The sequence below is a fragment of the Humulus lupulus genome, chromosome 1, assembly GCF_963169125.1.
Source record: "Humulus lupulus chromosome 1, drHumLupu1.1, whole genome shotgun sequence".
Classification (NCBI taxonomy): Eukaryota; Viridiplantae; Streptophyta; class Magnoliopsida; order Rosales; family Cannabaceae; genus Humulus; species Humulus lupulus.
This window is the reverse complement of record NC_084793.1, coordinates 6262784-6277208: the sequence shown is the minus strand read 5'-3', so window position 1 is coordinate 6277208 and position 14425 is coordinate 6262784.

Below are 14425 nucleotides of genomic sequence, written 5' to 3'. Positions count from 1 at the left end.
TAGTGGCATTTTCCCCCTCAAATTGTAATATGGTATTAAGAGCAGGTTCGTCTTCCGCTGCACTCTACTTCTGACCTCGGTTTAGGACATTTCCAATGCATGTCAATTCGTGTTAGATTCTATGATATTTTTCGAATAGCGTGTATACTCACAAATTTCCAGACCAACCTTGTGATGTCTTATATTCCCACAAATATCCTGAGTCGGCCTTGTAGCATTGTATCAAATATTCGTGTTCATTTCTATTGTATCTAAGGTCGTTCATAATATCTATATTTTCAAACTCAAATGTAAATGAGCGTATGAAATGTGAAAAAAGTCTCACGTGAAAAATATATAGATAATATTTTTATAAAGGAAATAATTACTCTACTTAATACCAATTGATTTTAAGATGAAACCCTCAATCTTAGTTGTAGTGTGATTTCCCCCTCAAATATTAATAGTTACTTTTTAGAGAAATCTGTTTTAATTTAAAATGAAATATGGATTAGTTGGGGGTATGAGTACCAACTGTTTGATAAAATGCAAGTTCATCAATTTGATGATTTTTTAATCTAAAACTGCCTTGTTACTAACGTTTTATGAGATTCAAATTCAATTACTTTACAAAAAAAAAAAAATTAATACTAATTTCGGAATGTAAGAAGAGACAGATTTAATCAGATTAAGACCTGGGATTTTCTTTTTTAAAACATGTCAAATCATAGAGTAAACTATTCATTGGAGAAATATCATTATCATAAGATCCTGAATACAAGTTTTTTTTCTTCACCGAACAAGTTTATAATTTAAGCATAATCTAATCTTGTATCTATTTTATATAATAAATGGGTAGGTAACAGAAATTTTTTGTTTTAATTGTTTGTTTTATTAAATTTAATAAAATATTATAAATATTTAACGAAATAAATATTTAAAACGAACTTTAAAATATATATTTATCAATTATATTAATATAAATTTAAATATTGTACAATATTATTATTATTATTATAATAATATTTAATACAAGACTACTTATATAATAATTATATTAATGTAAATTCAAATTCAATTATAAAATATCATTATTGTAATAATGTATAATACATGACTAAATATTTAATAATATAAATTTAAATGTTATAAAATATTATTATGATAATAATATATAATCCTATTTTTTACTAATTATATTAACATGAATTCAAATATTATAAAATATTCTTATTATAATAATATTTAATACAAAACTATATATTTAATACTTATATCAATATAAATTTAAATATTATAATAATAATATATAATACATAATCTTAATTTTTATTAAAAAAATTATCAAACAAGACTAGATATTTACTATATTAATATATATTTAAATATTATAAAATATTATTATGATAATAATATATAATCTTAATTTTTTACTAATTATATTAATATGAATTCAAATATTATTATTATAATAGTATTTAATACAACACTAAATATTTAATACTTATATCAATATAAATTTAAATATTATAAAATATAATAATAATAATACTATATAATATATAATCTTAATTTTTATTAAAAAAATTATCATTTATGTTTAAAAAGTAATTATATTATATATATTTATAAAAAATCATAAATAGTGTTTTGGTTTAATTTTTCATTTAATATGGATATGATATTTTTTTATATATAATATTATTTATTTATTTATTTAAAATATTTATATGATAATGATCCAAATTTAATAAATATAATTAATAAATTATATAAATAAAACTAAGTATATTAAATAACCACAAAAAGGACAACAATACATAACCACAAAAAAAGAAGGGACAACAATACATAACCACAAAAAGGACGAAAAAATAAATGTAAACCACACAAAATTGTAGACCAAAATTAAATATCTATTTTATATAAAAAGTATGTATTTAATGATTATAAAATATAATTATTATAATAATATTTAATATTTAATAATTATATCAATAATATAAATGTAAATATAAAATATATAATATTATATAATACATAATATTAATTTTTATTAAAAAAATTTATCATTTATATTTAGAATGAAAACATGTTAATTTTTTTATTACTTAATTTAACTTACATAAATATATATATGTATTTATATTAAATAAAAATAAATATTATAAATACATTATATATAAGTGTCGTGTACGTATAAATAGTAAAACTGTGTAATTACATAAGAAATTAGAATAACATTTATTTTCTCTTCCATCAAGAATAAACAAATTTATTATATTCGTTGAAGTGTGATTTGAATAATATCATGAATGTTTTATATCTTGAATATGGTAGTTTGTGTTCTAAAAACATGGTTAATGTTTTGTTTAATTTTTCTTTTAAATATGATTATGCATTATTTTATATATAATATTGTTTATTTATTTAAAATTTATATCGCAATCATAAAAACATAATAAAAATAATTAATAGATTTTCTAAATAAAACTAAGCAAGCGTACATTGCATGTTGCTTGCACATAGTATTCATATTAAATAACAACAAACAATATAAATGCATTAGGGGAAATAGCGGCAAAAGTACCTAATGTTTTGAAAAACTTCTGAATCAATACCCAATCTTTTTTTGTGTGGGAAAAGTACCCAATGTCCACTTCCGTTTGTATCAGTCAGTACCCAGCCCATTAAGTCCGTTAAAAGCTGACCCTAGACCCACGTGTCAGCTCCATATTGTCCCATTTAAAAATATTTTTAAAAAATTAAATTTAAAATAGAAAAAAAATTATTAAAATATAATTTTATTAGTAAAAAAAATTAAAATTTATTTTTATAATAAGTTTTCAGAAAAATATTATTAAAGAAAATAAATTTAAAATCGAAAAGAACTATTTTGCCTTATAAATTAATAAATATTATTAAATTTAATAAATATTATTAAATTAAATTATAAATTTTTGACATCATTTTTCGTCAACTTAAATAGTAGAGCAATTAAACAATAAAATATTGGTGCAAATGAATAAAGTGGAAAACCAGAGGATTTTTACGTGGTTCAGCAGTTAACTCTGCCTAGTCCACGAGTCTGTGTTATTAAGACTTGAGAGTTTTCTAGAAACTTTTTAGAGAAGAGTTGCCCTGAGTTTTCTCTCAATAAATCAGAAATCGGTCCCTTAAAAATGGTGCTTCCTTCTCTATTTATAGAGAAGGTTGCAGAATTCATTCCCACATATCTCGGGAAGATATTCTGTAAATCAATTAATATAATGCTATTCAATGCATTATTTCCTTTATACACGGAAACGTCCTATGAAGATCGGGAACGGATAACAGATTAAATGATATCCCTTAAATATTGAGATTGTACAACAATAAACATATTCACACGTAACTGATTAACCCAGGTGATTCATCAAATCTTCAAGATCAGCAATTGCCATAACACTTGCGGAGACTATCAATCGATCACGAGCTCGCCGCCCAGCTTCACTTATGCTCGGAACAAATAGATGCTGACGATGCTGTCACATCCGAGCTTGCACTTCCCGAGCTCGAGCCATCTCGCTTGAAGGCAATCAAGGAAAAATATATTCATGTGTAATACCATGGCCATCGCGAGCTCATAGAATATTCGAGGCTACACATCATCAAGGTCGTTGTTTACTTCAGAGAGATTCGACAGTTGGTTCATATGATGCCTGCATATGTTTCGAGCTCACACCTGACGAGCCCAGTTTTTGGGGTCATAACTTCTCATCTCGAAATCTGGGTGTAACATTCTGCCCCCTCAAAAGTATTAGTTTGAATCCCATGAGAAGGAAACTTTTGAACTGCCCTTCTGGGAAACTATACCATCAATTGCACTCGAGTGTGGACATACGTCAGGCAGGTATTGGATGATCAGAGTACTTGAGTATGTTTGCACCATGCCCACGTCTTCTCATCTGCCACCTTTTTGTCGCCATTGCCACGCCTGTACCCGTTCGTTTGATCAGATACCAAACTTGACCAACAGCACAGATTAATTCGTCGTTTGACATTCTTTTGTGGCCTATAAATATGCTTGTGCCATCTTCTTCCCTTACTTTTGCGTTCAAAGTTTTCAGAGAGAAGAGAAGAACAAAAGACCAGAACTCAAAACTCGTTCGGCTCTTGCATGTTCTCCAAACCGAGGAAGCAAAACAATGTTGGCCTGTTCGACTTAATATCAACAGTTACCCAAAGTAATTTTCTGATGACCAATCAGAATTAATCACACTTATTCTGGTAATATCAGTTGTTACCCAACGTGGTTTTCTGACAGTCAATCAGAATTAATTACACACTATTCTGATATCTTAATTTTGACCAAAGTGATTTGCCAAAATCAATCAGAATAAATCACACAATATTTAGATAATATCATTACCATTTTAGGCATCAATTTCTCATTCACTCAAATTTTTTTCCAACAATCCCCCACACGAATGAAATTGATCGTTAAGAAACAAAGAGTCGACACGACTCGACACAACAAGGTGATAGAGTTCTCTTATTGATACCTGCATAAGATAGGTGGGTGTTAGCCTTTGAACCTTCCCTTGTAAGAATATATATATTTTACTAACTGGTCAGTAGATGCGATGTCTTTGAACTGTTCTGTCATTTGTGTAAATGATGATATATCCCACACAAATATCTTTCCGGCATAGTTTCGGTTCTCATGGTTATGTTCATTTTGGCCGTGAACATCTGCCTGGTTCTGTGAGAGGTTTTAGAGAATTGAGCCCCCACAATTCTCCTTTGAAGCGGCCCCACTTCTCTCTCACATAGGTGACCTCTTATCTAAGAGCAATCCCGCATTACTCTGCTCAGACTTCCGATGTGTAAGGGTCATTAAAAGCTTGAGCTTAGCCTCTTTTACAATGGGCATCACTGTTTCAGCATTGGAATGGGTAGGGGTAATCCCCCACAATGATCCTACTCAGTCTCAATAACTAGGTTGTCCCATTGAACCTAGATCTTGGGATCTCCAGTCAACTAGGTTGGGTTTCCTTTATATCGACCTTAATTTCCTTTGGGCTTAAGTCCCATTCCTTCTGATTTCATTTCAACTTGATCTCTGTTTAACCCTTTGGTTAACGGATCCACAATGTTATCTTTTGATTTCACACAATCAATCGAGATAACTCCAGTTGAGATCAGTTGTCTAACGAAATTATGTCGTCGACGTATGTGTCTAGACTTACCATTATACAAAACATTTTGTGCCCGACCAATTGTTGCTTGGTTATCACAATATATGCATATTGCGGGCACAGGTTTAGGCCATTATGGAATATCCTCCAAAAAATTAGGCAGCCATTCTGCTTCTTCACTACATTTATCCAAAGCTACAAACTCGGATTCCATCGTGGATCTAGTGATTACAGTTTGTTTCGATGATTTCCATGAAACAGCTGCGCCACCTAGAGTAAACACATATCCACTAGTACCTTTCGAATCTTGGATGTCAGATATCCAGCTTGCATCAGTGTATCCTTCAAGAACAGCTGGTTCTCTAGTATAGTTCAACCCATAGTTACGAGTATACCGCAGGTACCTAAGTACTCTTGTAATTGCCTTCCAGTGTTCAATACTTGGATTACTCATGAATCGACTTAAAGTGCATACAGTGTAAGCAATATCTGGTCTTGTACAACTCATCAAGTACATTAGACTACCTATCACTCTAGCATACTCTGCTTGAGAGACATTGTCACCTTTATTCTTGGACAGATGATGACTTATGTCAATTGGAGTTCTGGACACACCAGAATCATTTTTACCAAATTTGTCAAGAATCTTGTCTACATAGTGTGACTGACTCAAACTAAGTCCAACTGGCGTCCTTGTAATCTTTATTCCTAGAATTACATCAGCCAGTCTCACGTCCTTCATATCAAACCTTGAGTTCAACATATTTTTGGTAGATTTTACCATTCGTTGGTTACTTTCGACAATGAGTATATCATCTACATACAAACAAAGAATAATATATCCATCATTTGTATTTTTGATATAAACACATGTAGAGTCCAAGAACTTTACTTAGCTAGTTAGATAGTATTAGTAATAGTAATAGCTAGTAGTAGTTATAGTATGTTTATTACTGTGGATTTTGGTTCAAGCCGGGATTTAGTTGGAAACTCCTAACAATAGTTATGGATTTTATAAGTTTAACATATAGTTTAAGAATATTAATTATAACATAAGGTTTGATTAATATTGCTGGTTATTAATATGATGATTATTATAACCTAAGGTTTAGATAGAGTCAATAAGAATATGACACTTGTCATGAGCATAGTTATTCCTAAGGTTTAGATAAAACCAATAGGATTATGACACTTGTCATATGCATGATTATTAAGGAATTATTATTTTAATGATAAAATAAGAAAAATATAAGACTTAGTCTTCACCATAATCGGTTAGGAGCATGACATTTATCACAATTTTATTTATTTGTGGATTAGGTTGTTATTTAGATAATTAAATAGATTTTTCGTAACTTTAGGGTATTATAACTTCCGACCTATTTTTGACCTAGTTATGTTATGAATTGTGAAAAATAGTATTTCTAGAAAGTTGTAGATAATTTAATTAGTTTTCTAACGGTATAAAGATAGTCTAAATCAGAGTCCTACAGCTCCAGATATGTTGATTTTACTGTAGGTGAGTTTAGAGTTACGAGATTTAGGGAGTTAGAAGTTAGGATTCTATTTGTTTTGATTATTTTTGTTTTTAAAAATGAAGCTTTGACTCCTCAAACCTCTCTCTGAACAATTTGACCAAGTCCTAAGCTTTTGGCTGAAGAATATTAAAATATTTCCAATTAAAGTCATTATTTTTATTCAAAGCCAAAAATAAGATTTTTATTCCTAGAACTCTATAAATAGGACCTAGCACCAAGCCTTTTCATTCATTCTTCAAGCATTGATCAGAGCCTTCCAGGTGCTAGTGAGACTATAGAGTGATAAACACTTGGGTTGGGGTTATAAGCTTTATCGTTCTAAGCTTATTAGACACTTGGGAAGTAAGGTTCATAGTGTGTATTTCGGTTTCGAGGTGTAGTTCGGTCATAGCAATTTCAAAGGTATTCCCTCTCTTAGTTCCTTTTCTGTATTGTTTCATTAGTTCTTATAGTTTTTCTCTACTCAATTCCTGACCCAATCTTCTCTATTCTTGGTTAGGCATCTAAGTTCTTTGAACTTGAGATTTCTTGGTTGTAAGTATCTTCTCGATGGTTTAGTTCATTCCTCTTGATCTCTTTCTTTTAGAAAACTCACCTCTCTATTAATGGTTTTTAGGAGTGTTCCAAAATCCTGACCTTGTTCTCATCATCCCGGTATTTTGGTAAGGAAAATAGGCTAGATCTTGTATGATTGTATGATGTGTTATGTTTTTATGTTATGTTATGTTTAATATGTTATGATAAGTTTATGTTTTTATATGTTATGTTATGATTTACCCTACCTCAAATATTAGACAGGGGACATAGATGGGTTATCATACACTACATGTGATCTAACCTACCTCAAATATTAGACAGGGGACGTAGATGGTTTATCATACACTTCATGTGATCTAACCTACCTTAAATATTAGACAGGGGACGTAGATGGTTTATCACATGTTCTAATGGCCATTATTAGTATAGTCTTATATAGTATATGTTATAATATGTTTATAGTATATGTTATGATATGTTTATAGCATATGTATGATATGATTTTATGTGTATGTTTATGTTGTTAGTAGTTTTTCCTTGTTGGGCATTAGGCTCACTCCTTTTCTTTTAGTATGATGCAGGAAAATAGATACAGAGGCGGAAGGATTCTTGGAAGCTTGGTGTGTGTATGGAGGTGAATGGAGTGGATGGGCTGCGTGTCGATTCGAGGACAACGTTTTTTTTAGTCTCTTTAAAATTATGTTTTTATGTATTTTTTCCGCATGTAGCTTTGTAAACCGTTTTATTTAAAGTTATGTTTTATTTTAAAACAATGAGCTCAATTATCTTTTACAAATATTGTTTCTGTAAAGTTTTCAATAAAGTTATGAATTTTCTTATGTATGTTATTTTCAAAGTTGTGCTTATGTCTAGTGGGTTTAATGACCTAAGTTTCATAGATAGTTGGGTCGTTACAACACATTTGTCACACTCATTGATTTTGAAGCCACTAGTCATCATGATACTATCAAATTTTTCATGCCTTTATTTTGGAGCTTGCTTAAGTCCATATAAGGATTTTACCAATTTGCACACTTTCCTTTCTTTTCTTGAAGCTACAAAACCCTCGGGTTGTTCCATGTAGATTTCTTCATCAAGATCCCCATTTAGAAAGGCAGTTTTTACGTCCATTTGGCGGACTTCAAGATTTCGCAATGCGGCAATTGCCAAAATCATCCAAATGGAATTTATTCTCGTCATAGGAGAATACGTGTCAAAGTAGTCATAGCCTTCTTTTTGTTTGTAACCTTTTATTACAAGTCTAGCCTTATATTTATCAATTGTTCCATCTGTTTTCATTTTTCGTTTGAAAATCCACTTGGACCCTAGAGGTTTACATCTGGGAGGGAGGTCAACAAGTTCCCAAGTGTGATTTTGCATGATGGAATCAATTTCGCTTCTTATGGCTTCCTTCCATAAAGGACCCTCAGTAAAGCTCACAACTTCTTTATATGTACGAGGTTCTGCCTCTACCATATAAGTTAGAAAATCTGGTCCAAAAGAATTTTCTATCCTTGCCATTTTGCTTCGTCTTGGCTCTACTAGGACTTCTTCACTCTCCTATTCTATTTCTTGCTCATGGATATTCTCATCAATGATCTCAAATGTTCGTTTAGAAGAGCTTGGTTCATCCAGGTTTACAAGGAAATATATGTTCAAAGAACGATGCATTTTTGGATTCCATTATCATATTCTTGTGGATGTCAAGGTTTTTAGACTCGTGTACAAGGAATCGATATGCGTTGTTATTTTGCGCATAGCCAATGAAAATACAGTCAACTATTTTAGGACCTATTTTCATCTTATTTGGCAATGGTACTACAACCTTTGAAAGACACCCCCACACTTTTAAGTACTTGTAAGAAGGTAGCCTACCTTTCCAAAGTTCATAGGGCGTCTTTTGTTCTTTCTTTTTGGGAATCTTATTTAAAAGATAGTTAGCCGACAAAACGGCTTCACCCCACATGTTCTGTGGCAATCCATAACTTATTAACATAGCATTCATCATGTCCTTTAGAGTGCGATTTTTCCGTTCTGCTACTCCATTGGATTGAGGAGAATAAGGTGGTGTGACTTCATGAATAATTCCGTGTTGTGCACAGAATTCACCAAAAAGTTGTACGTATTCACCACCATGATCACTTCTTATCATCTTAATTTTCTTATTAAGTTGATTTTCAACCTCTCGCTTATAGAGAGTAGATTTCTCTATAGCTTCATCATTGCTTTTTAGCAAGTATACATAACAATACTTTGTACTATCATCAATGAAAGTAATAAAGTACTTGTTACCACCTCTTGTTTGAGCAAACTTTAAATCACAAATGTCACTGTGAATTAAATCAAGGGGTTTAGTGTTTTTTTCAACCGTTTGGAATGATGACCTGGTTAGTTTTGCCTCTACACAAGTTTCACACTTATGTTTGGAATCAATATTAAACGTGGGTATGTGATTTAAGTTAATCAGTCTACGCAAAGTATCATAATTAACATGACTTAGTCTACCATGCCATAAACTTGAAGACTCAAGCAAGTAAACAGAAGAAGTAATAGTATTACTATTATTAATAGTCTTTGGCTTAACAATCATTACATTTATCTTCCACATTCCCTCTTTCCCATAACCCTTCCCAATAGGAACACCAGCTTTAGTCAGTACAATTTTCTGGGACTCAAAAACCATCTTGAACCCATGTACGCTCAACATCGTTCCAGAGATCAGATTCCTGCGAATGTCAGGCACATACAACACATTCTGTAGCTTGACACTCTTTCCAGACGTCATCTTCAAGTACACAGTACCCTGCCTGTTTATCTCAGAGGTTGCCGAGTTTCCCATGTAAATCTTATCCCCATTTTCCACCAAAGTAAGGTCGGAGAAGGCAGACTTGTTCTCACAGACATGACGAGTAGCTCCAGTATCGAGCCACCATTCTTTTGGATTAGCATCGACCATGTTTATTTCAGAGACCACAACACATAGGTCAAGGTCAGCAATCTCTTGGGACATGGCTTCCACAACATTAGCCTTATTTCCTTTCTTTTTCGGTAGTCTACAATCTGACGATTTATGTCCCGTCTTGTTGCAGTTAAAGCACTTCCCTTGGAATTTTGGCTTCTTTGAAACTCCACCTTTTGGTCCTAGTTTGGACCATGGATTGGCCTTAGGCCTCTTCCCCTTGGATCCTTTGTCATGCTCCACCATATTAGCCTTGGCAGCATTGGGATTTGAGGATCGCTTCTCAGCACTTTTGTTATCCTCTTCAATGCGAAGTCTACGAATGAGGTCTTCAACACTCATTTCCTTTCGCTTGTGCTTCAAATAATTTTTGAAGTCTAGCCATGCAGGGGGTAGCTTCTCTATAATAGCAGCTACTTGGAAAGACTCACTCAAGACCATTCCTTCAGCATGTATTCCATGGATAATCAACTGAAGATCTTGCACTTGGCTTATCACATTTTTGGAATCCACCATCTTGAAGTTCAAGAATTGGCCAACCAAGAATTTCTTGGCTCCAACATCTTCGACTTTGTACTTGTGGTCCAAAGACTCCCACAATTCCTTAGCCGTTTTCTTTACACTGTACACACTATACAGCGAGTCAGACAAGCCATTCAGAATGTAATTCCTACAAAGGAATTCAGCATGCTTCCATGCCTCAACTGCATGTTGAGTTTGCACATCTACTTCGTCCTCTCAAACAGTGGGAGGATCCTCTTTCAAGAATCTCACAAGATTCAATGTTGTTAAGTAGAATAGCATTTTTTGCTGTCAGGTCTTAAAATTCACACCAGTGAATTTTTCTGGTTTCTCATTATGGCTCACAGGAACCGTTGGAACCGAAACTTGCACAGGCTGGTCCCTTGAGGATTGGTTCTTTGTGGTTGAAGCCGGATGTCGGGGAGATCCACCAGTACTTTCAGTAGGAATAACATCCATATTTTCAGCCATATCTGAACGGTTACATAATACGTAAATAATTAGGCAATAATGCAACATTAGAAAGATAACACATACCCAATTAAACTTATATATTATGTGATACTCAGAGAATACATGTATACACTTGTATCAGACAGTATATGCAATATATTAATTCTCATGTGTATATATATACATACTTAATTGTAAATATGAGTATGCAAATATATGATAGAAAGATAATATATGTGAACCAAAAAATTATATAATTACCTACTGATATATGGCGTTAAATTATATATATAAATAAATAAATAGTTGTAATGGCAATACCAATTAAGGTAAGTGAATATGCATATACATTGCCCCATTTATTATAAGAATGTGTGGAACATTTCATCAATATACATATACATAGTTAAATTAGACAATATGCCAAAACTATAAACATATGATATATTTAAAATTCTAGAATATACATTAAACATATATGAGATATATATATATATATATATGTGTGTGTTTCATGCATATAAACACAAAGAATATATTTCATATGGAAACATTGCAGAATATGAAAGTACCGAAAAAAAAAATCAGTGCATAGAGCTATGCATATATATATATATATTACTACCACCGAAATGATATAGAAAGAAAAATAGATATATGCCCATATGTGCTTGAATATAATAACTCAATATAAAAAAAAATTGGAATAGCAACACGTGATTTTCCCTGGAAATAATCCAACTAGTCACATGTAGACTATTTTATGTGATAACTTGATAAAACATGCATTAATTGGAATCGCGTATATATGTAAAAATAGGGGTGAACATCGGTCGGTTTAGGCGTTTTTTTCATAACATAAAATCCAGAATTTGATTTTCGGTCCGGATTGGTGCAATCCAAAAACCGATCGACCAAACCTGTTAAAAGAAAACACCGACTGTTTTGGACCGCGGTTTGGTCAGTTAAACTGACCAAATCGAATTTATTATTATTTTTTTAATTTTTTTTTTTTAAGTTTTAGTTAAAAAACTAAAAATTTTGGATTGTTGGAATCCATTTTTGTGCATTTTTAAAACATAAATATATAGAACATAATTTCATATATTTTTTTTTATTTAATAATTTTAATAATTAATAATTATATAATATTATATTATTATATATTATATTGTTAAGTCAGTTTCGGTTCCGCCGGTTGGTCCACACAAAATTTTCAAACCGATCGAACAGTGGTAGTTTGCGCCGTTGGTGGTTTTTTCGGTGCTCGGTTTTATTGGTTTTGGGTTTTTCGGTGTTCGGAAGGTCGGTGTACACTGTTTTTTCGATTTTTCGGATTTTATGCTCAGCCCTTTGTAAAATATGTTAATAAATGAGACAAGAAAATTAAGCATATAAAATATATGCAAAACTTTCATATTAATACATATATATATATCTTAAAGAAAATTGAGAGAATAGAAAGATAATAAAATTATTATCAGTAGCGATTAAAACAAAAAAAAATTCAAAAATAGTTTCCGCCCTTCAATCTGATCGTCTTCTCTGAAGGAGTCTAAAATCTGCTTTAAGATTGTTAGAAATAATATAGTGGAGAAGAACAAAATATATATTAATATATTTAATTGAAGAACAGAAATGAAAAAAAATACAATAGAAAGAATAAACCAAAGTCGAGGCACGCGAAACACGCTTTCCTTAAAACAGATTTGCCCATCTACCTGAACGGTGCTAGAGAATTCGTGAGCAACCACTTCCTAGGATACAACACCTATCAAGCAGGACGAATGCACCACTGAGTCTGCTTAGGCGAACTCGAAACAAACATTCCCTCTATCACTAGAAAATACTACAGAGACTAAAGATAGAAAAAGACTAAGTGTGTGATATTCTGTATCAGTGTGTGATAGAATGAGAGGAGAAACCTCTTTTTATAGGCTTCATGGAGAGTTGAAAACGTGGGTGAATCAAGTGCATTAATGCCCAAATATCCAACAAATCTGGTATCTTAATATCTGAAAATCAATCAAAATTAATTACCCTTATAATGGTAATATCAACAGTTATCCAAAGTAATTTTCTGATGACTAATCATAATTAATCACACTTATTCTGGTAATAAAAGTTTTTATCCAAAGTGATTTTCTGACAGTCAATCAGAATTAATTACATACTATTATGATATCTTAATTTTGACCAAAGTGATTTGTCAAAATCAATCAGAATAAATCACACAATATTTAGGTAATATCATTACCATTTTAGGCATCAATTTCTCATTCACTCAATTTTTTTCTAACAGGCTGCTGTGGCTTGGAGTTCAAATTTTAAATCCTTTTAGAAGCTCACTGAGCCCAAAGATGGTCGAAGCATTAATTTGTCTCAAAAACTGGTGGAGCAGATCACATCAACCCATCATTGTTCGAGACTATATGAATGAAGAAGAAGTTATTCAAATATCAGAGTATCTTGAATTTGGTAATTTATTAAATTTTATTTGGATTTTTATGGTCTAACTTGCATCTTATAAATATTTATTTTAAGTGTGTGAGTGTTTTAGAATCTAATATTTATCTTTTATATTAATAATATTTGTAGAGATGGTTGATGATACTAGTGCTGGGCCAGCCTCATTTTCTGTCAATGTTTCGTCTTCAATCTCATCATCTGCACAACATTCTGCGAATTGAATGAATTGCTTGTAAGAATTTCTTCATTTCTTATTTTACTTGATGTTTTGTTATTTATTTATTTTATTTCTTTTATTTAATAGTTTTTTTTATTATTTTAAAAAGATTTTCAATTGGACATTGAACACTTGAAAAGAATGAAGGAAATAAATGAAAGAGTGGTCATACTACTAATCTCTTTCTTTGTATTTCAGACTTTATGTTTATGGTTGGATTTAATGGACTTGTATATTTAGACTTTATTATGGTTGTAGTTATGGACTTTATATTTAATTATGATTATATTTTGAGACTTTTGACATTTTTATATTTGTAATTTAGACCTTGGAGTTTGGACATTAGGCAAGGGATTCATTGGTACTAATGTTTATATTTAAGTGATTTAGCATATTTCTTTTTTATAACTCATGTTTCATGATTTCTCTGTTAAAATCAACTAATCAAGCCTTTACAGTTTAGAGTTTAGAGATTATGTATTTTTCAAATTTTTTTGAATGAAATAAAAAATTGGTAAAAAAAACAATTGAACCAAACAAGCAACAAACTTACGATACTAGGATTTTTATT